This window comes from Ambystoma mexicanum, chromosome 10 (assembly GCF_040938575.1).
Source record: "Ambystoma mexicanum isolate Mex_15411 chromosome 10, UKY_AmexF1_1, whole genome shotgun sequence".
Classification (NCBI taxonomy): domain Eukaryota; kingdom Metazoa; phylum Chordata; class Amphibia; order Caudata; family Ambystomatidae; genus Ambystoma; species Ambystoma mexicanum.
In genome coordinates this window covers 324,649,207-324,670,494 of record NC_090932.1, presented here as the reverse complement: position 1 = coordinate 324,670,494, position 21,288 = coordinate 324,649,207, and the positions used below count along the sequence as shown (strand labels likewise).

The following is a 21,288-nucleotide window of genomic DNA, read 5'->3' as shown; positions in this document are numbered from 1 at the left end:
CAGCCATCAGTCCACAAACACATCTGAGCTGCATTCTGTGCTTCAACACCAATATTTGTCTAAGCTCACCCTCAGTGCTGTGACTAAGCCTGCACGTGCAACTCGCCTGGTGCAAGCTTTGCTGTCTCGTGGCCCCCCTGTGATGCTCACCTTGCCTGGAGTTGCTTGGAACATGTCAGCAGTTCTAGGATGTGGGTCTGCAATCACTGTGGCTCTGCTTGTGCACACATGTGCATGTGGGCACCAACAAACGGGTCAGGAATTAGGTCGTCCAATGGGCCATGTCTGCTGGCAAAGGTGCTCTGATGCCTCATCCCCCTGCAGAAAGTGCATGAAACACATGATTAATGCATCAAAGTGATCTGTGTGTGTCTCATCAGGCATCTCATTACTTGACCATGTCAGAGAGTCACATCACAAATCACACCATCAGTCCGTCTTTCACCTCCAAAGTGTGGAACACTAACTACAGCATGATTTGCAACAAGCACGTGTACAGGAAAGATATGAAACATAATACACAATGCATAGCAATCAATGTCCACATTAATCATGACACGCCCCATCTAGCAAAAGCTGAACAGTGGACAATTACACCTAAATCATCCCCACTAGGGGTGTCAACACAAGTCAAAAAGCACCAGACATGCCACAGATATGACAGTCCAAAGCCCTTGTGTAAAATTCTGTTACACCGAACCATCCTTGCGAGCCCATGGATAAGGGAGGCAGGAGTGGCATATGTGAGTCAAGGAACCCAAGCAGCAAACACATACACAAGACAACCATGAAGGGCCCAGCTGGAACAGACAGTGGATGCCTTCAAAAACCACAAGGCACCGCACTGTCACATGTAAGCACAATAGACTACAAATTTTAAACTAACTCAACTATTAACTAATTACACTAACTAAGGAAAACCTACATTACCTATTTAAACTAACTATCAAACAGAAACTTAACTAACTAAACTAAATGAAAAATCAAAAATGGCCACATACGACCCGGGGGGGAGGGGAGGCACCCAGGAGGGGGGAGGTACAGGGTGCTGCTCAACATCCACATGCGATGATGCTGAGCCAAAAAAAAATACCTCCATGGGCTCAACGCCTTCACAGCACGACCTATGTGGGAGATAGATGGTCGTCCGAGTCTGGCTCATCCTGGAAAGGAGGACATGGCACAGTAGCCTGGCCACGCCTAGCCGCAGCTTGCCCCTCGTCGGCAGCAAGTCTGCCGGACAGGTGAGCCTGGTTCTGTGTGGCGATGTTACATAGGTCTGCATGCAGGACCTCACGTGATACACGTGCTTCCTCTTGCAAGGTAGCACGTGTAACACGGAGTTCCTCCTGCAAGGCCTGGCTGGACAACCGCTGCACCTCCCGGCAAGCCTGTAGCTCAGCCGAGATGGTGCGCTCAAGCTGTGCAAACCTCTCCTCTGCCCGCTGCCTCTGGGACATCATAAGGACACCCAGAGTGGATCTGAGGGAGGCATACTCCTCCCTCAGGGCATCCATGTGCGCCTCTGCGTGAGCAGCAATTGCTTGACGCAGAGACGACATTTCAGCCTGGCGTGCCCTGTCTGAGGCCGCCATGCCCAGCCTGAGCGAGCGGGCCGTGGACCGTGCCGCCTGCTGCTGGAGTAGCACCTGCCGAGCAGGGGGGAGCACAGATCGGGCCACACGCTCCATGCTGTCAGCGATGTTCTCCATTGCTGCCCCCTGACGTTCTGAATTGGCAGTCATGTCTTGCTCCCACTCAGTATACAGCGGTTGCGCGCGGCGACCGCGTTGCCGGGCTTGACCCCTGCGGGACCCAAGGACCGGGGGTCCTCGCTGTGTTGGCACCGCCTGCGGCTGCACGACTACATGCCCCCGTCGACGTGATGTCCCAGGCACATCAGTGACTGGTGTGGAGGGTGACCCTGCGTCCCGATCCACCACGGGCGGAGGAACCAAGACTGTCTGATCCCTCAGTGCAGGGGTCGCAGACAGAGGAGTGTCCACATCAGAATCACTCACCCCTGACACATGGACTTGATGGTCATCCAACTCAACATGGACGTCAGAGTCGTCATCAAGGCTGGACTCATAGACAGCCAGAGACAGGATGGACTGCAGCACTTGGGGGTTTTCGTGGCCTACCACCCCACGACCCCCACTAGTGCCGGGTTGATGTGGTCTTACCAACCCTGTGTCTGGCATGACAACACCATCCTCTGCATCCATTGCGTCATCACCTGAAAAATAGAGAGGAAAGGGTCAGTACACATGTCAGAAGCACACAACACACACACACACACCGACAGCAAAGGCATCTGGCAGACATGTGACACACAACATATGACCATGCATGCATGCTGGGTCTACTTAGAATAGCTTCTGTGATCAGACCTGTTGAAAGGTGGCAGTTTGCATGGAAGTGGGTCTATGCAGTGCAGAAAATGTGTACGCCACTCACTACCTACATGTACAAGCACTCCATGGTGTGTGCCAGGAAATGTGAAGGCAGTGCAATGTCAAAATCAGACATCACGTGCATTGTGTATTCAATGTGTACCATGTCTAGAAGGCAAGCACCCCTCCACCCCAGTACCAAAGCAGGGATGCCTAGCATGGTATCAAAAGGCTGAGCATACACCTGTGTATTGACAAGCAGTGTTGACTGGCATCAACAGCTTAATGTGATTTCAATTACAACACTGCAAATGATGCTGGGACAGTGGGCAGGACACATGATGGAAGATCCGGAGGCCGGCCACGTGTGTAGAAGACACGACAGGAGTTGGACAGAGTCATTGGCCATTGAACAGGCTGAGGCCTGTGAGCCACACAGATTGTCAGAGCCTAAACATGTGTGCAACGCAGGACTGAGCCACAGTTGACATGGGGAGGCCGATAATATGGCAGGCAATGTATGTAACCAAGGACTCATATTACAGTGATCATCCAGTCAAGGACACATAGGGGCATGTGTGCAATGCACATGGAGCATTAATGGGCACTCATGTCCCTGCGGGACATCTGAGCCATGCACAGTACAAGTGGGATGCCCTGCATCGAGTACTAAGGCTGTACCACACGGCATATGTCTGGCAGTTTCTAAGCTGGAAGTTAGCATCTACACAGGACACATGAACATGAAACTACACATTGGCAAGAATGTAGCAGACCAGTGCAAAGGTGGAACTGGGGTGCAGAGTGGCGGTGGAGGGGCAAGGGGGCATGGCCACATGGAGTCCCGCATGCAGGCAGAGGAGACATGCATGACGGTGGCATTGCATTACTTACACATCAGAACCATGTACAGGTCACATGTAGCAGCAATCATGCACAACACATCCCACATGTGAAACACACACGTCCTCAACAACTACGCATCAACACTCACTGGACTGGGCATCAAAGTCCAGCATCTCTCCCACACCTTCGACCAATTCTGGTGGTATGAACTCCGCAACGAGAGCCTCATGCGGAGTGAGTTCTTCCTCCTCTGGTGCAGGCCCACCGCCAGTCACCAGAGTCAAGTTGTAATTTGAGGCACGCTTGGCCTTAGTGCTGCGCTTGATGTCATTCCAGCGCTTTTTGCACTCCTGCGCCGTGCGCACCTCATGGCCGAATGAACTGACATGTTCCGCCACATGCTTCCAGTGGGTGTCACGTTGGGCAGCCGTAGTCTGACTATTGGCACCCACTAGCATGTCACGGCTGTGTCCCCGCACGTAGTCCACGAGGAAGTCCAGTTCCTGCTTACAGAAAGGCTTCTTCCTCGACGTGCAGGAGGTCGTGGCTGTGTGTGGGGTCCCAGCCTGTGCTGCAGATGCAACCTTCCTCCTCTTGGACTGTGGCGCAGACCCTGGCTGGCTAATGCCGCCCTGACCAGTATGGCCAGTGGGTTGGGTGGATTGAGCCGAGGGAGTGGCAGGTGGAGGGATGACCAAAGGCCTGACTTGTGTCAGTGGCAGCTGGGTGCCCACTAATGGACCCTGCCCAGCAACATCAGCTGTGGCAGGGTCATTGACCGCAACGGTCCTGGTTGGCAGACTCACAACCGGGGTGCTGTTGGGTGCATCTGCCCCTGCACTTGCCAACACCCGGCTGTTCGGGGCAGCAGATGACATGACTGCCCCAGGGACACGTGTCTTGGTCTGAGCAGCCCGGCCTGCCCCAATGGTTTCCCCCCTGGCCTGTTGGAGATCTACCAAGGGCTCTTCAAGTGCCAACGCAGCCTGCGCTGGCAGACCCTGAGCCTGGGTGGCGGTGTCCACAACTGCACCTGCAGCTACCGCTACCCTTGGGCCCGTGGCAGTCGATGTAACGGACTGCCGGGTCATACGGGTGCCAGTGCCAGATGCAGGAGCTGCATCCCCCTGAACCACAGGGGGTGGTGGCATGGCTGCACCGACACATGGCACAACATTGTGCTCAAGTGGCGCACCCCTGCCTCTTCCCCCTCTGTGGCTGCCCTGGACACCCTGGAGTCCCCCTACTCCCTGGTCACCACGGCCACGTCCCCGACCACGCCCGCCACGAGGAGGACGCCCAGCTGAGGCGCCCCTCACCTTTGGTAGCCTCCCTACCATGGCACAGATGTTATAGTGCTGGCACAGATGGAGTGGTGCCAATGGGAGGTGTACAGCACAATTGACCTGGGCAATTGGGGTGAAGGGGGTGGGAAGCAAGATGTTAACAGCCCCCCTGCACCTGCAAGGCTGTATGTGACCCCGGTGATGTGTTGACGGGTCACGCAACGCTCAGGCACCCCAAAACTGCAGTAAAACCGTGCACGCAACCCTGCAGCCTACGTGCGTGGATTAAACCTCCCGCAGTACGCGGTGGCACCCAGTAACACGTATAACGCGTACGCGTGGGACACGCAGGCTACGATGACATCGAAAATGGGTGCGATACACAGGGGCACCCGCAGTGGGAAAAGGAGCGTTTGCGACTCACCGTCTGACTAGCGCGATGCAGAAAAACACGCGTAGCCAATACCCCCGCCAAAAGAAGAGATACGTCCTTGAGAGCTGTGAAGTAGATGGCGCGCGAAACAACTGGAAGCAGCAACACACGTCGGTCTCCACGATAGGCACGTACAGCGAACTGCTGGGCCCGCTCACCTTTAACCCGTGCTGAGGGAAAACGCACGCGCGCGTCAAGTCACATGCGGACGTGCACTTTTTCACGTTTGATTACGCGCATTACACGCGGACGTGCAGTTTTTCACGCGCGCACGCTTATGCATGGGCCCTTTCCTCCTATTACACGCGGACGTGCAGTTTTTCACGCGCGCTTACGCGCATTACACGCAGCGTGCAGATTTTTCACGTGCCTACTCACTCCGTATGAAGCTGGCCACGCGAAAACGCACGGAAGACCACGCTCCTGCCCAGAAGGACACTTCACTGGCCCCCAGTGCCCCAAGCAGCCTCCCACATGCCATCTGCTGCTGCCTGCCTGCCTGCCTGCTGCCACCGTGCCCTGCCATTTGGTGCCTGCACATCAGCCATCTGCAGGGGTCCAGTTGCTGTGTCCACCCCTGCTGGTACAGAAGAGTCCCGACTCAAATGACATCGCTCCACAGCCCAGCCCCAGGACCCAGTTGGTCACCCACTCCTGCCCCTGGGGTTGCCATGTGGAGCACAACCACATCTGACACCAGTTGCAACCCCCGGCCAGAGGGGCAGAGGGGCAGAGGGGCACCAGCTTCACTGCCACCGAAGTTGGTGTCCTGGTGGAGCAAGTCCTGGGGCAGTATGATGCCCTCTTCGGATCGTCCCGCGCCAAGAGGGAAGGACGGGAGAGGACGCGGAGGGGGTGGCAACCCGCACCATCCAGAAGGTCAAGAAGCGCTGGGAGGACTTGAGGTCAAGGACCCTCATGAAGGCCCGGCGCCTTGTGGAGGGGGGCCGGGGCCGCATGAGTTCCATCCAGTTGAGGGTCCTGGAACGCATACACCCAGCGCTCCACGCCCAGGTCCTTGAGAGGGAGACCCGTCTGGAGTTGAGCGGTAAGTGGCCAAGCATTGCTGTGTGAGACAGGGCATGTTGCAGTGTGCTGGTTGTCTGATACCTGCCTGTATGTGTGACATAGGCCATGTACGCATGTATGTGTGCAGGGACATCATGGTAATGCATGTGCGACCTGTAATGTGTGAACCGCATGGTTGTTGCATGTGTTTGAATGTGACATGGGGAGCCCTGTGCAGATTGCACACATGACAGCATGGAAGTCTCTGTTCCTGGACATGGGTGGGGGCCTGGTGGAGGCTGCCCCTGGTGGCTGGGGGGGGGTGGTGCTGGGAGACATGGGTGGGGGCCTGGTGGAGGGTGCCCCTGGTGGCTGGGGGGTGGGGGTGCTGGGAGACATGGGTGGGGGCCTGGTGGAGGATGCCCCTGGTGGCTGGGGGGTGGGGGTGCTGGGAGACATGGGTGGGGGCCTGGTGGAGGCTGCCCCTGGTGGCTGGGGGGTGGGGGTGCTGGGAGACATGGGTGGGGGCCTGGTGGAGGGTGCCCCTGGTGGCTGGGGGGTGGGGGTGCTGGGAGACATGGGTGGGGGCCTGGTGGAGGATGCCCCTGGTGGCTGGGGGGTGGGGGTGCTGGGAGACATGGGTGGGGGCCTGGTGGAGGCTGCCCCTGGTGGCTGGGGGGTGGGGGTGCTGGGAGACATGGGTGGGGGCCTGGTGGAGGCTGCCCCTGGTGGCTGGGGGGTGGGGGTGCTGGGAGACATGGGTGGGGGCCTGGTGGAGGCTGCCCCTGGTGGCTGGGGGGGTGGGGGTGCTGGGAGACATGAGTCGGACATGGGTGGGGGCCTGGTGGAGGCTGCCCCTGGTGGCTGGGGGGTGGGTGTGCTGGTAGACATGGGTGGGGGCCTGGTGGAGGGTGCCCCTGGATGCTAGGGGGTGGGGGTGCAGGGGGACATGGGTGGGGGCCTGGTGGAGGCTGCCCCTGGTGGCTGGGGGGTGGGGGTGCTGGGAGACATGGGTGGGGGCCTGGTGGAGGCTGCCCCTGGTGGCTGGGGGGTGGGGGTGCTGGGAGACATGGGTGGGTGCCAGGTGGAGGGTGCCCCTGGATGCTAGGGGGTGGGGGTGCAGGGGGACATATGTGTGGGGGCCTGGTGGAGGCTGCCCCTGGTGGCTGGGGGGTGGGGGTGGTGGGAGACATGTGTGGGGGCCTGGTGGAGGCTGCCCCTGGTGGCTGGGGGGTGGTGGTGCTGGGAGACATGGGTGGGGGCCTGGTGGAGGATGCCCCTGGTGGCTGGGGGGTGGGTGTGCTGGGAGACATGGGGGGGGGCCTGGTGGAGGCTGCCCCTGGTGGCTGGGGGGTGGGGGTGCTGGGAGACATGGGTGGGGGCCTGGTGGAGGATGCCCCTGGTGGCTGGGGGGTGGGGGTGCTGGGAGACATGGGGGGGGGCCTGGTGGAGGCTGCCCCTGGTGGCTGGGGGGTGGGGGTGCTGGGAGACATGGGTGGGTGCCAGGTGGAGGGTGCCCCTGGTGGCTGGGGGGGTGGGGGTGCTGGGAGACATGAGTCGGACATGGGTGGGGGCCTGGTGGAGGCTGCCCCTGGTGGCTGGGGGGTGGTGGTGCTGGGAGACATGGGTGGGGGCCTGGTGGAGGCTGCCCCTGGTGGCTGGGGGGTGGGGGTGCTGGGAGACATGAGTCGGACATGGGTGGGGGCCTGGTGGAGGCTGCCCCTGGTGGCTGGGGGGTGGGTGTGCTGGGAGACATGGGTGGGGGCCTGGTGGAGGGTGCCCCTGGTGGCTGGGGGGGTGGGGGTGGTGGGAGACATGAGTCGGACATGGGTGGGGGCCTGGTGGAGGCTGCCCCTGGTGGCTGGGGGGTGGGTGTGCTGGGAGACATGGGTGGGGGCCTGGTGGAGGGTGCCCCTGGATGCTAGGGGGTGGGGGTGCAGGGGGACATGGGTGGGGGCCTGGTGGAGGCTGCCCCTGGTGGCTGGGGGGTGGGGGTGCTGGGAGACATGGGTGGGGGCCTGGTGGAGGCTGCCCCTGGTGGCTGGGGGGTGGGGGTGCTGGGAGACATGGGTGGGTGCCAGGTGGAGGGTGCCCCTGGATGCTAGGGGGTGGGGGTGCAGGGGGACATATGTGTGGGGGCCTGGTGGAGGCTGCCCCTGGTGGCTGGGGGGTGGGGGTGGTGGGAGACATGTGTGGGGGCCTGGTGGAGGCTGCCCCTGGTGGCTGGGGGGTGGTGGTGCTGGGAGACATGGGTGGGGGCCTGGTGGAGGATGCCCCTGGTGGCTGGGGGGTGGTGGTGCTGGGAGACATGGGTGGGGGCCTGGTGGAGGCTGCCCCTGGTGGCTGGGGGGTGGTGGTGCTGGGAGACATGGGTGGGGGCCTGGTGGAGGCTGCCCCTGGTGGCTGGGGGGTGGGGGTGCTGGGAGACATGGGTGGGGGCCTGGTGGAGGCTGCCCCTGGTGGCTGGGGGGTGGGGGTGCTGGGAGACATGGGTGGGTGCCAGGTGGAGGGTGCCCCTGGAAGCTAGGGGGTGGGGGTGCAGGGGGACATATGTGTGGGGGCCTGGTGGAGGCTGCCCCTGGTGGCTGGGGGGTGGGGGTGGTGGGAGACATGTGTGGGGGCCTGGTGGAGGCTGCCCCTGGTGGCTGGGGGGTGGTGGTGCTGGGAGACATGGGTGGGGGCCTGGTGGAGGATGCCCCTGGTGGCTGGGGGGTGGTGGTGCTGGGAGACATGGGTGGGGGCCTGGTGGAGGCTGCCCCTGGTGGCTGGGGGGTGGTGGTGCTGGGAGACATGGGTGGGGGCCTGGTGGAGGCTGCCCCTGGTGGCTGGGGGGTGGGGGTGCTGGGAGACATGGGTGGGGGCCTGGTGGAGGGTGCCCCTGGATGCTAGGGGGTGGGGGTGCAGGGGGACATATGTGTGGGGGCCTGGTGGAGGCTGCCCCTGGTGGCTGGGGGGTGGGGGTGGTGGGAGACATGTGTGGGGGCCTGGTGGAGGCTGCCCCTGGTGGCTGGGGGGTGGTGGTGCTGGGAGACATGGGTGGGGGCCTGGTGGAGGATGCCCCTGGTGGCTGGGGGGTGGGTGTGCTGGGAGACATGGGGGGGGCCTGGTGGAGGCTGCCCCTGGTGGCTGGGGGGTGGGGGTGCTGGGAGACATGGGTGGGGGCCTGGTGGAGGATGCCCCTGGTGGCTGGGGGGTGGGGGTGCTGGGAGACATGGGGGGGGGCCTGGTGGAGGCTGCCCCTGGTGGCTGGGGGGTGGGGGTGCTGGGAGACATGGGTGGGTGCCAGGTGGAGGGTGCCCCTGGTGGCTGGGGGGGTGGGGGTGCTGGGAGACATGAGTCGGACATGGGTGGGGGCCTGGTGGAGGCTGCCCCTGGTGGCTGGGGGGTGGTGGTGCTGGGAGACATGGGTGGGGGCCTGGTGGAGGCTGCCCCTGGTGGCTGGGGGGTGGGGGTGCTGGGAGACATGAGTCGGACATGGGTGGGGGCCTGGTGGAGGCTGCCCCTGGTGGCTGGGGGGTGGGTGTGCTGGGAGACATGGGTGGGGGCCTGGTGGAGGGTGCCCCTGGTGGCTGGGGGGGTGGGGGTGGTGGGAGACATGAGTCGGACATGGGTGGGGGCCTGGTGGAGGCTGCCCCTGGTGGCTGGGGGGTGGGTGTGCTGGGAGACATGGGTGGGGGCCTGGTGGAGGGTGCCCCTGGATGCTAGGGGGTGGGGGTGCAGGGGGACATGGGTGGGGGCCTGGTGGAGGCTGCCCCTGGTGGCTGGGGGGTGGGGGTGCTGGGAGACATGGGTGGGGGCCTGGTGGAGGCTGCCCCTGGTGGCTGGGGGGTGGGGGTGCTGGGAGACATGGGTGGGTGCCAGGTGGAGGGTGCCCCTGGATGCTAGGGGGTGGGGGTGCAGGGGGACATATGTGTGGGGGCCTGGTGGAGGCTGCCCCTGGTGGCTGGGGGGTGGGGGTGGTGGGAGACATGTGTGGGGGCCTGGTGGAGGCTGCCCCTGGTGGCTGGGGGGTGGTGGTGCTGGGAGACATGGGTGGGGGCCTGGTGGAGGATGCCCCTGGTGGCTGGGGGGTGGTGGTGCTGGGAGACATGGGTGGGGGCCTGGTGGAGGCTGCCCCTGGTGGCTGGGGGGTGGTGGTGCTGGGAGACATGGGTGGGGGCCTGGTGGAGGCTGCCCCTGGTGGCTGGGGGGTGGGGGTGCTGGGAGACATGGGTGGGGGCCTGGTGGAGGCTGCCCCTGGTGGCTGGGGGGTGGGGGTGCTGGGAGACATGGGTGGGTGCCAGGTGGAGGGTGCCCCTGGATGCTAGGGGGTGGGGGTGCAGGGGGACATATGTGTGGGGGCCTGGTGGAGGCTGCCCCTGGTGGCTGGGGGGTGGGGGTGGTGGGAGACATGTGTGGGGGCCTGGTGGAGGCTGCCCCTGGTGGCTGGGGGGTGGTGGTGCTGGGAGACATGGGTGGGGGCCTGGTGGAGGATGCCCCTGGTGGCTGGGGGGTGGTGGTGCTGGGAGACATGGGTGGGGGCCTGGTGGAGGCTGCCCCTGGTGGCTGGGGGGTGGTGGTGCTGGGAGACATGGGTGGGGGCCTGGTGGAGGCTGCCCCTGGTGGCTGGGGGGTGGGGGTGCTGGGAGACATGGGTGGGGGCCTGGTGGAGGCTGCCCCTGGTGGCTGGGGGGGTGGGGGTGCTGGGAGACATGAGTGGGGGCCTGCTGGGGGGTGGGGGTGCAAGGGGACATGTGGCTTGGCTGGGGGGCATGCCCATGGTGGATGGGCTGCCTGCGGGACATGACCAGGGGTGCAGGGTAGTCCCCTGTGGTGTGGGCTGCCTGCAGAGGTCGTGGAGGGGGTAGAGGGGAGACCTGGGAGGACCCACACTGGCAATTCACCTCTTCAACTTCCCGCACACCTACGTAATACACTGCCCCACTCGCACAGGCCCAATCGCGTGTAGAATTTCTCGCGCACCCCTGAAATCCACATACCCAGGCCAATCGCGTGTAGATTTTCTCGCGCACCCCTGTAATACACGTACCCAGGCTAATCGCGTGTAGAATTTCTCGCGCACCCCTGAAATCCACGTACCCAGGCCAATCGCGTGTAGATTTTCTCGCGCACCCCTGAAATCCACGTACCCAGGCCAATCGCGTGTAGAATTTCTCGCGCACCCCTGAAATCCACGTACCCAGGCCAATCGCGTGTAGAATTTCTCGCGCACCCCTGAAATCCACGTAGCCAGGCCAATCGCGTGTAGAATTTCTCGCGCACCCCTGAAATCCACGTACCCAGGCCAATCGCGTGTAGAATTTCTCGCGCACCCCTGAAATCCACGTACCCAGGCCAATCGCGTGTAGATTTTCTCGCGCACCCCTGTAATACACGTACCCAGGCTAATCGCGTGTAGAATTTCTCGCGCACCCCTGAAATCCACGTACCCAGGCCAATCGCGTGTAGATTTTCTCGCGCACCCCTGAAATCCACGTACCCAGGCCAATCGCGTGTAGATTTTCTCGCGCACCCCTGTAATACACGTACCCAGGCTAATCGCGTGTAGAATTTCTCGCGCACCCCTGTAATACACGTACCCAGGCCAATCGCGTGTAGAATTTCTCGCGCACCCCTGAAATCCACGTACCCAGGCCAATCGCGTGTAGATTTTCTCGCGCACCCCTGTAATACACGTACCCAGGCTAATCGCGTGTAGAATTTCTAGCGCACCCCTGAAATCCACGTACCCAGGCCAATCGCGTGTAGATTTTCTCGCGCACCCCTGTAATACACGTACCCAGGCTAATCGCGTGTAGAATTTCTCGCGCACCCCTGAAATCCACGTACCCAGGCCAATCGCGTGTAGAATTTCTCGCGCACCCCTGAAATCCACGTACCCAGGCCAATCGCGTGTAGATTTTCTCGCGCACCCCTGAAATCCACGTACCCAGGCCAATCGCGTGTAGATTTTCTCGCGCACCCCTGTAATACACGTACCCAGGCTAATCGCGTGTAGAATTTCTCGCGCACCCCTGAAATCCACGTACCCAGGCCAATCGCGTGTAGATTTTCTCGCGCACCCCTGTAATACACGTACCCAGGCCTATCGCGTGTGGGGACTCCCGCACACCCCTGAAATACACGCTCCCCGCACTGCGTTTGCTGCTGCCCTTTGCGCTGGATTGGGGATTTTGATGGCTTTTTCCTGCGCAAGGGGCGTTCTTGGGGGCGTAACTGACGCTGCTGCAGGGTCGCTGCGCCACTCTGCGCCACGGCTGGTTGTGGATGTTGGAATCCATGAATACGCTGTGCGCCTGAATGTGTTTCGGCGCACGCGGCTGGCGCAGCCTACCGCACGCGCACACTGTGCGCCAGCCGCGTGCGCCACTTGTGCGCCGAATTCTATGAATTGGCCCCTTAGTTTTCAGACATTAGATTTCAGTTGTACCAGTTTAAATCCTTATGATGCAATCTACTGACAGCTGTCATACATGCGGCCACGGGTATTGCGCCCAGATTTTGACAGATTTCACAGGCAGGCACATTTTTGCTGTGAATGTTTTGATGACAAATTCAGCTTTTCAGGACATTGGGCCTCATTACGAGTTAGGTGGTAAGGGATTACCGGTACTGGTAAGGACACCGGTGGCGATAATCCATTACCACCCTATTCCGAGGTCCCTTAGCGGGTCCCTTCCTTAACGCCTGGTCACCAGGTGTTAAGGATGGGACCCGTTAAGGGACTTCAGAGCTAATAATGGTACAGCAAATTGCGATACCGTTATTAGCTCCATCCCCATTCCCACTGAACCCTATGGGGGCTCGAATGGGAATGGAGAATGGTTCCCGTAATGGGGATTTAGAGCGTCCTCCAAGGTTGGAATGACTCGTTAAGTCCCTATTTCGGGGACCCTGACCCGGAATGCAGTAAGGGGGTAGCCATGGTGCTCCTACCTCGTAATGAGGCCCAATGTCTGTTCATAATGATTTCTTGAACTAAGTGACTTGTAGCCCCAGCAAGAATATTGGATGTTTGTGGGTGTTTTGTGCCGGCATTCTGCAGTTTCAGCAACCAAGAAAAAGATTTATAACCTAGATTTTGGATTTCTTTCAGCACAGCACTGCTTTTCATGCAGTCTTCATTTTTACTTGTTGGGCAGCCCAGTGACATGTTTCAGGAGTGATATCTCCGTTCCACCACTGACAACATGCATGGTAGATTTGGCAGCCATCTCTTTGTGCTTTGTAGAGCGCAATTTTCCAAGGTTTTGGCGCACAGCAGGGTTTTGCTGCAATTTTGATAATTCTGGCACCATCAGCACACAGTGATGCCAAAGGGCAGAGCATAAGTGCGTTAATACATCCCACAGTGCGGAAAGGGAGCATGATCTCTTTGGGGGTGGGGTGGAGGGTGGGGGCATGGGGAGGTGTGAAGGATGTTTTGCCTCCCCACAATCAAGATGGCACCACCTGAGAAGGACCTGATTGGCTTACCACCAATCCATATGGAGAGTACTAGGGAAAATAAGCAATTCATCCAACGTTTGCATTAACCTATGTAACTGAATTCTAAATGCTAAATTGTCATTGATAGTAATTGGATAGAGCTAAGGGATATTATTTCATAACCTATTTTATTGTTCAGGGGGTGACTATTTGAAGTAATAGTTGCTGGATTTCACACGACCTAGTGTGAAGAAATGGGAAGGAAACACATAGGAAATTGTCTAGCTGTTGTCTCACTTTTGTATTACAAGCCACATTGTTAGCACCAACTACATGGTTTGTCCAGTGTGTTTGATGAAGTTCTTTTATTTGAGTAGTAAAAATAAAAACACTTTATTTCAAAGCATCTGCCTCTCTGTGCCAGACACTGTGGGTTGTTGTGGGTCTGTGTATGTTGTGTACGTTGTAATTGGCATTCTCATCTCTAGTGGATACAATAAAGAATAGACAATTCTAGTGTTCGTTTGACTCATTAAAATGCACAGAAAATGGTGTGTCCCTGTAACTATACATCTGGGGACTTTTCCCGGAATACTTTTCACAGGAGAGCCTGGTGCCAACACAATGGGACACCCCCCTTAAATACTATTTTTCCCCAATATCAGAGGCAGGGACATATGTTTTACTATGGTGAATTGGATGGGCCCAAGATGCCAGTCAAAGGAGATTAAAGAGGTTTTAAAATAAAATAAAATAACATTGATAACAATTGAATACTTTGTGATAATAAATTCGATTGGCATTGAGTAGAGTTGCATATAAAGCTGTTGTTTCTATTGAGGTGAATTATGATGCATTAACATAGGCTGTTGATTTGATTATTGATCATATTGACTGTGACCTGTAGTCAAATATCCAGCCTACATGTGAAGGCACCAAAATCAGGGTCTTAAGGAAGAAATGCACAGTGAATTAAAACAAGTCTAAAAGAAGGCTTCATTCCTTTAGACTGGCGGGTCAGCAGACTTCTAACTTAAGAGAATATCATGAGCTATATGCATGGCATTATTTTGTTTTAATTGTATTGGTTGTAGCACAAACCTACCTTGAGGGCAGTTGAGCGCTTTACCGCGGAAGGGTGTCAGCATTGGGCTTGCAACTGTGTACAGTAGTGCAGTACTGTTGATGGTGGGACGGAGGGAATGTGGTACTGGAAGATGGTTGGGGCATTTTGAGTCTCGACTCCAGCCAAGTTCCAGATGGTCGGCCATAGCAGGTGAAGGATTGCTTGTGAGTCTTCACTTTACGGACTTGCTCAAACACCAATCTTTTTACAGTTTTGCTACGTATTGTGTGAGAGCCTCCAGAGGCATCAAATTTAGCTATCAAATATTTTGGTGTTCCGATTGAGACTGCTTTTCAGTGATACACACAAGTTTGACGATGAACGGAAACAGTGAAGCAGGAGAGTTTACAAAGACAGATTGATGATCAAGCTGTCCATGTAAATGGCTTGCTTCATGATATAATAACCATAAATATACAATTAAAAGGGAGGAAAGAGGTGAATGCCAAATGTAACATTAACAATATGGACTTCGAGGCTAATTGTGATTAACTGCAGCATGACCTAAAACACTTAAGGAAAATATGCTCAAAATAACAGAGAAATTAGTCACTCTTGAACAAGGGACTACAACTTTGAAAGATAGACTAGAGAAAGCGTGGTTCTACCTTGCAGAAGTAATGCAATCCCAAAAGGGTCTGGGGATCGCTTGTAAAAAGGTGCTTGACTCGACCTCGTATTCAAGGGCACAGTTAGCCCAGTGCAGGCAACAATTAATGATAGAAATAGACCATAGTAATAATGTAAGAGAAGAAATAAAAGAAAAGCAATAGAACCGCTTGCTGAAAATCAGAGGGGAAAATGTACAGTATAAAAGTAAGTACTTTGCCTTGAATCTGAAATCCCTTCTACACTACACAATTATTTAGTAGTAGATACTATTGTGTTATTTTAAGACCCTGATGCCTGTGGGTTTTTGGCGCTTAATAAACAAATAAATAAAACTTTTTTCAAAATGTATGACTGGTCCCCGTCAAAATAGGGAGGAGGTGAGTTATAATGCTCCCTTATTCCAGACACACATAGACAGACAGGATGAAGTAATTTACTTGTCAGATGAAGGGAGTGAAGAATAGTACATGGGTTTCCTGGCCAGAGGAGGGGTAAGAGGGCAGCCAAATATTTCAGGAGTTGACGCCTGACAAAAGGAAACCTATACCCCCAGATTGTCAGTGGAGAACTCTTTCACAATGAGTTGAGAGAAGGAGACTGGGAGTTGCAATCCTTGATACAAAAAGAGGCCTTTTGCTTTATCTTGCTGACTGTAGCAAGGAAAGGGAGATCAGGAGGGGCATTTACAAAATTACTTCTATCGGGGAGAGAGCTGTGAAAAAAGAATCCTAATACTTCGGACCATGCAGAAAGAAAGGAAATAATACCCAGGACCCTCCAAATGTGTGTCTCAGGATTAGTGACCCAGAGGGACTAAGAAAAGAAGAGAGTAGAGGACCCCACTTTCCCTCTATGACTCCAATACTCCTTTCCACAGCGACTGTAGTTGGTAGGACAGGCACATAAGAAGCATCCAGTATTGGTACTGTCTCTGAAGAGGGAGTTTGGAACCAATGAGATGTCAATATAAACAAGAAGGATATGATTAAACATATTAAATCCTTTAACAGTGTTATGACCCCATACCACTGAAATGAAAAATGCTGTGCAAGGGAAAACTTGCAACCTTTTGAGAAAGGGATGATATCATTTGGGCTCCAGGGTAAATTTGAATAGGATGAATGTGTGAATTGAGCATTCTGTCCTTAATTCTCTTGCTATTTTCAAACAGAAAAGATCAAATTCACCAGAGCGGTTAGTTACCCCCCCTGCGAGGAATCCAGGTATCAGCAGAAACCAACTCCAAGAATCCTGAGAGTACATGACAAATCTTCAAAGTTAGAGTGAAACATGACGCAAGTGACCGAGAGCATTTGGCAGATGAGGAGGGTTTTACCAGACCCTCACAATACCCTCACATTACCCATTCTGTCTGAAATACTCATGTGTCACATGTATAAAATACCTCTTGAAAGGAAAAAAAAACATTTCCAACAAGAATACACAACGGAAAGAATAAAGGGGTGAATTAGAGGAAATGATATGCAAAATCCATGGAGGAAACTTTATTTCCTCTAAAAAGAAAAGCAGTGGAATTTGATGGAAAAAGCTCCTATATTTTGATACAAAGCCAAATAAAATAAGAAAGTATTCCTGTGATGCACATAGGCAACAAGCCTTGAGCTTGGGTTGATAAGTAAATTATCTAAGATCTCAGTGGTTTCCAATGCCTGACGCTCCTTGCATTGGCTGGCAATCTTGCAACGGACAACTTTTAAAACTATTTGCCTTGTTTTTAATGCATGTATAGATTGGCACCTAAGTATGTCTGTTAAAAAATCAAGCCACATTTGACTACACGCTCTCTCTAATCTACTAGTCAAATTGTGTTACACATACTGTGTATTCGCTGCTCAACCAGAGGCAACAGATGTTTTTCTGTTCTGGGCCCTAGCCCCTGGAATAATCTCCTGCCACCTTTCCGTTCCTTGAATTCCTTAGTAATTTTTTGCAAACAATTGAAAAGATACCCCTTTTTATAACTTGGTTTCTCTGTATTTGTAGGGCTTTTCTTTCTAGAAAGTGGATGTTTTTCATCTTTTTTCCATCTGCGCCCAGGAACAGACAATATTTCCCCAGTCCATTGTGTTATTTACCTTAAAAATCAAAACATAAATAAACCTAAACATATGTCCAAAGAAAAGAAAAGGTTGACAGGCAAAATACAAATAATAAAATATAACAAAATGTGCAGAAGAAATAACCCATGAAGAAAGAAAATGATTTAAATGGAAAATGTCAACAATGAAACAAATAAATATCATAAATAAGTTTAAATGTACATCTGCTCTAAAGAATTCTAATGATTACACTTAAATGGATAGTAATTAACTTGACCCACAAAGGGCCTGTGGAGGTTGCAGCTGTACTTTTATTGATGAACATTTTTGTAGAAAATATGGCAATTGCAAGTAAGTACGGACAACAAGTGAAATAAAGACAATAAAATGCGAAATTGCATTCTGTGAATATTACATAATGTGAAATATTACATTCCATAGAGCCCTAAAAACCCAGCTGTTTGACTAGTCTGCCGTATCTATTTATTTGTGTATCTGTTATGTTCTTCTACCCTACCCCTCTACACCTGTATCTGCTCCTCATGTACAATATACCACTTGAATGTAAATAACTTGTATCTTCTCCTCATCAATGATATACATCCTGAATGTAAATAGCTGTAATCTGCAACATCGCCTCGATGAACTAGGGTTGTTTGCACACTTTATAAGTGAAATAAATAAAGTGGCTAAAATTGAAATATTTACATTATTAAACAAACAAGTGACAAATAGGAATACATAAATACAAACATGTGTTAAATAAACTAAGGTGTTTCCCCCCTCTAAAGAATTATATAAATTGCATTTAAAAAGAAGGCATTGAGTCTCAATGGGAGTGCTCTGAATGCTTAAATAACATTCAGATATTTCTATTTCTTCAGATTCCTTAACCAACTCGCATCAAATTGAGTTTGGAAATATATGCAAATAAGGGCACCATGACAGTCATCCAATTCCCCATTCATTAAATATTTCACTTTGGTGAATACCTTACAAAACCATCACATTTGCCACAACTCAGAGTAATGGGTAGGTAACTTCAACCCAAATACTGAAGATCAATCTCCAATTAAAAGACAAGTTATTCTCAACCTATTTTCCAGTAGTAGGAAGACCTCCATTAAGGTCTTGAAGTAGAATATTCTCAAATACTAAAAAGGCATACAATAAGGGTAAAAGCAAATCTCAGATGGGAGCATATTGAAATTCTAGCCATAGTAAAACCTCCAATATTAAGGTCAACTTTACATGAACGCTATGTAATTTCAGATGCTAATGACTTCTTATAAGGAGTAAGGTGAACCGGTATAGGGTTCAGGGAACAGGACAAATTATATTGTTGAATTTCACGAGAAAAGGACCAGGTGATCCCCTTTCAGGTGGCTGGATGAGAGAATCACAGCCAAATATGGTTAAACCATTCAATGAATTTCATTCGAAAGAAATTGTTATGACAATTGCAACAAAATCATAAAGCTTGAATGTTGCTCACACAACGAGTGGATTGGGATGATATTGCCAGAGGCCCTACTTGGTCATTCACAAGGTTATGTTGATAAATTACAATGAGAATTAAAGCTATTAGTCATAATGCTTGCAGATCCTGGACGAGATGGTTTTATTTCCTAAATATTAATTGAGAATATTAATTTTGGAAAGGAAACTTCTGAAAAATATTAATGTGTAATTTACGAAAAATAAGAAAGGACATTATAAAATGTCTGTGACAATATGTAATACTTTAAAACTGTCCACCCCCTTTAAATATCATATTTGTACGTTTTTTTTCAGTCTAGTGATGTAGATCGAGAATGCAACCAGGTGTATGACGCAAGTCACTAAAGAAGAATTAAGGCCTTGCCAGAAGAAAGATGGAGCAAGGAGAACAAATGAAGAAAAAGACAGTCAGGTTTCACTGACAGTTGGATGCATAAGGGTGGCAATTATGCCTTTCTCATGCGGCACCTTGAGCTACCTGAGAAGTCATCATGACGTGTCACCTCATTCACAGACTAGTAGAAAAAAAGCACAGATCATTGGAAACTTGTTGAAGGTTTCAGAGTTTTGAGAGCAGAAACCAGGAACAGTTATGGAAAAATTATGAGACAATACAGAGGGGTGTTGTACTGAACACTTGTTATATTTATTTATTTATTTATTTTAATTCTTATAAAGCGCCAACATGCCCGTAGGCCTCAGGGCGCACATAGAAACTTAACAAGACAGACAAACATATAGAGAAGCCTAAATAGAGCAGAGAAGGAGAAAGGTCAAGGAGTTATTCCATATTGAACAAATGGGTTTTTACGGCGCGTTTGAAGACGGAGTAGTTCTGAATCTGCCGCATCTGGGCTGGAAGTTTGTTCCAGAGCAGGGGTCCCTGTGCATCAAGAGTTGTGCCACCAAATTTAGCTGTCCTAATTTTGGGCTGTTTGAGAATGATGGCCAAGGATGACCGAAGGTTCCTAATGTTTGGCTTAATGCTTATACGGTCTGACAGGTAGGTGGGACTGCTGAGACTAAGGCATTTATGAGTCGTGGTTAATATCTTATGGGTTATCCGGTGTTTAATGGGGAGCCAATGAAGTTTTTTCCTAAAGGTGGAAATGTGTGTCGACGGGACTGAGTGAAGATATTGCGCACAGCATTATTCTGAGCCACTTGTAGTGATTGGATGTTGAGAGCTGTGGTGCCCGCTAGGAGGCTATTACAGTAATCCAATCTAGAATTAATTAGTGCGGTGGAAATAAGAGTGCAGTTCTCTTGTGATATGAATGGGCAAATGTATCCTATTCTCTTATTTATAAGACCACAGCTTGATTTGATGCTGGAGACATGAAATTTCATTGAGAGATCTTCGTCAAGAACAACTCCCAATGTCTTAACCTTCTTCTGAACGAGAACGGTGTTATCAGCAATATGTAAACTAGCATAGTCGGGATCTAGTTTCGCCCTGGTGTTTTTAGATGCCACAATGAGAATTTCAGTTTTTTTATCATTGAGGGCAAGAGAATTGCAGGCCATCCAGTCTTGTATATCTTTGTATATTTTGTTGATGGTTGCAGAATCGCTGCTATGAAGGCCACTCAGCTGTATAACCACTTGAGTATCATCGGCGTAGTTCGTGTATTGCACGCCTAGTTTATTTAAAAGGTCAAAAAGAGGACGAATGTTTAGATTGAAAAGCAAGGGCGATAGACAGGAGCCCTGCGGAACTCCGCATGTCTGAGAAATAGGGGCAGATTGGCTATCGCCCACGCAAACCCTTACCATTCTGGGACCCAGAAAGGAGGCAATCCATCTGGATGCATTTGCGGAGCACCTGGCGACCTCTCCGAGCCTTGACACCAGTAAGCTGTGATCAACTAGGTCGAAGGCTGCGGAGAGGTCAAGTAACATGAGCAAGGCAGCTTGATTATTATCATATCATATATATTATTATGTTCATCATGTAAAAACAGAATTTCCGTGTCAACTGAGACCAAATGGGATGCCTGTAAGGATGGAGATACTTGACAAATGTTTCATTCTCCCCATCATTTTAAACTCTAGAAGCCTAAGCACATAGCAGGCTTGTTGGGAGTTTGCATGTGTAATGTAATGTATTCATGTAAACACTAAACCATTACAAGGCTATTTATGTGCAGCAAAAATGCAAGTGCAAAATGCTGGTTTTAATAAGGCAGCATGTAACTATAGACACTTGAATAATGCCAGGGAGATATAAACGTGAACACTAACAGGGTAATTCATAGAATTTCGCAGAAAAGTGTCGCAAGCGGCTGGCGCAGAGTGTCCGCGTGCGATTGTCTGCGCCAGGCACGTGCGCTAAAACCGATTTCCGCGCACAGCGTATTCATGGATTTTAGGCTCCCAAACCAGCCGTGGCGCAGAGTATCGCAGCGACCCTGCAGCAGCGCCAGTAACGCCCCCAAGAACGCCCTCGCGCAAGGAAAAGCCATCAAAATCGCTAAATCATCGCAAAGGGCTGCGCTAACCCTGGACCAGTTTACAGGGCTGCCAAACAAGGAACGCAAAGCGGGTAACGTTCATATCAGGGGTACGCGGGAAGTTTTACACGCGATTAGCC

At 52.9% G+C, this 21,288-nt stretch overlaps 1 long non-coding RNA gene across 1 annotated transcript in view; it reads left to right on the top strand.

Moving 5' to 3' along the window:
* Positions 1-19,283, top strand: part of LOC138491411 (uncharacterized) — a 332,106-nt gene extending 312,823 nt beyond the window's left edge. Inside the window, exon 3 of the long non-coding RNA XR_011276001.1 lies at positions 18,990-19,283. This is a non-coding gene — a long non-coding RNA (uncharacterized lncRNA). The remainder of the gene's footprint in view (positions 1-18,989) is intronic.
* Positions 19,284-21,288: the final 2,005 nt, after the last annotated feature.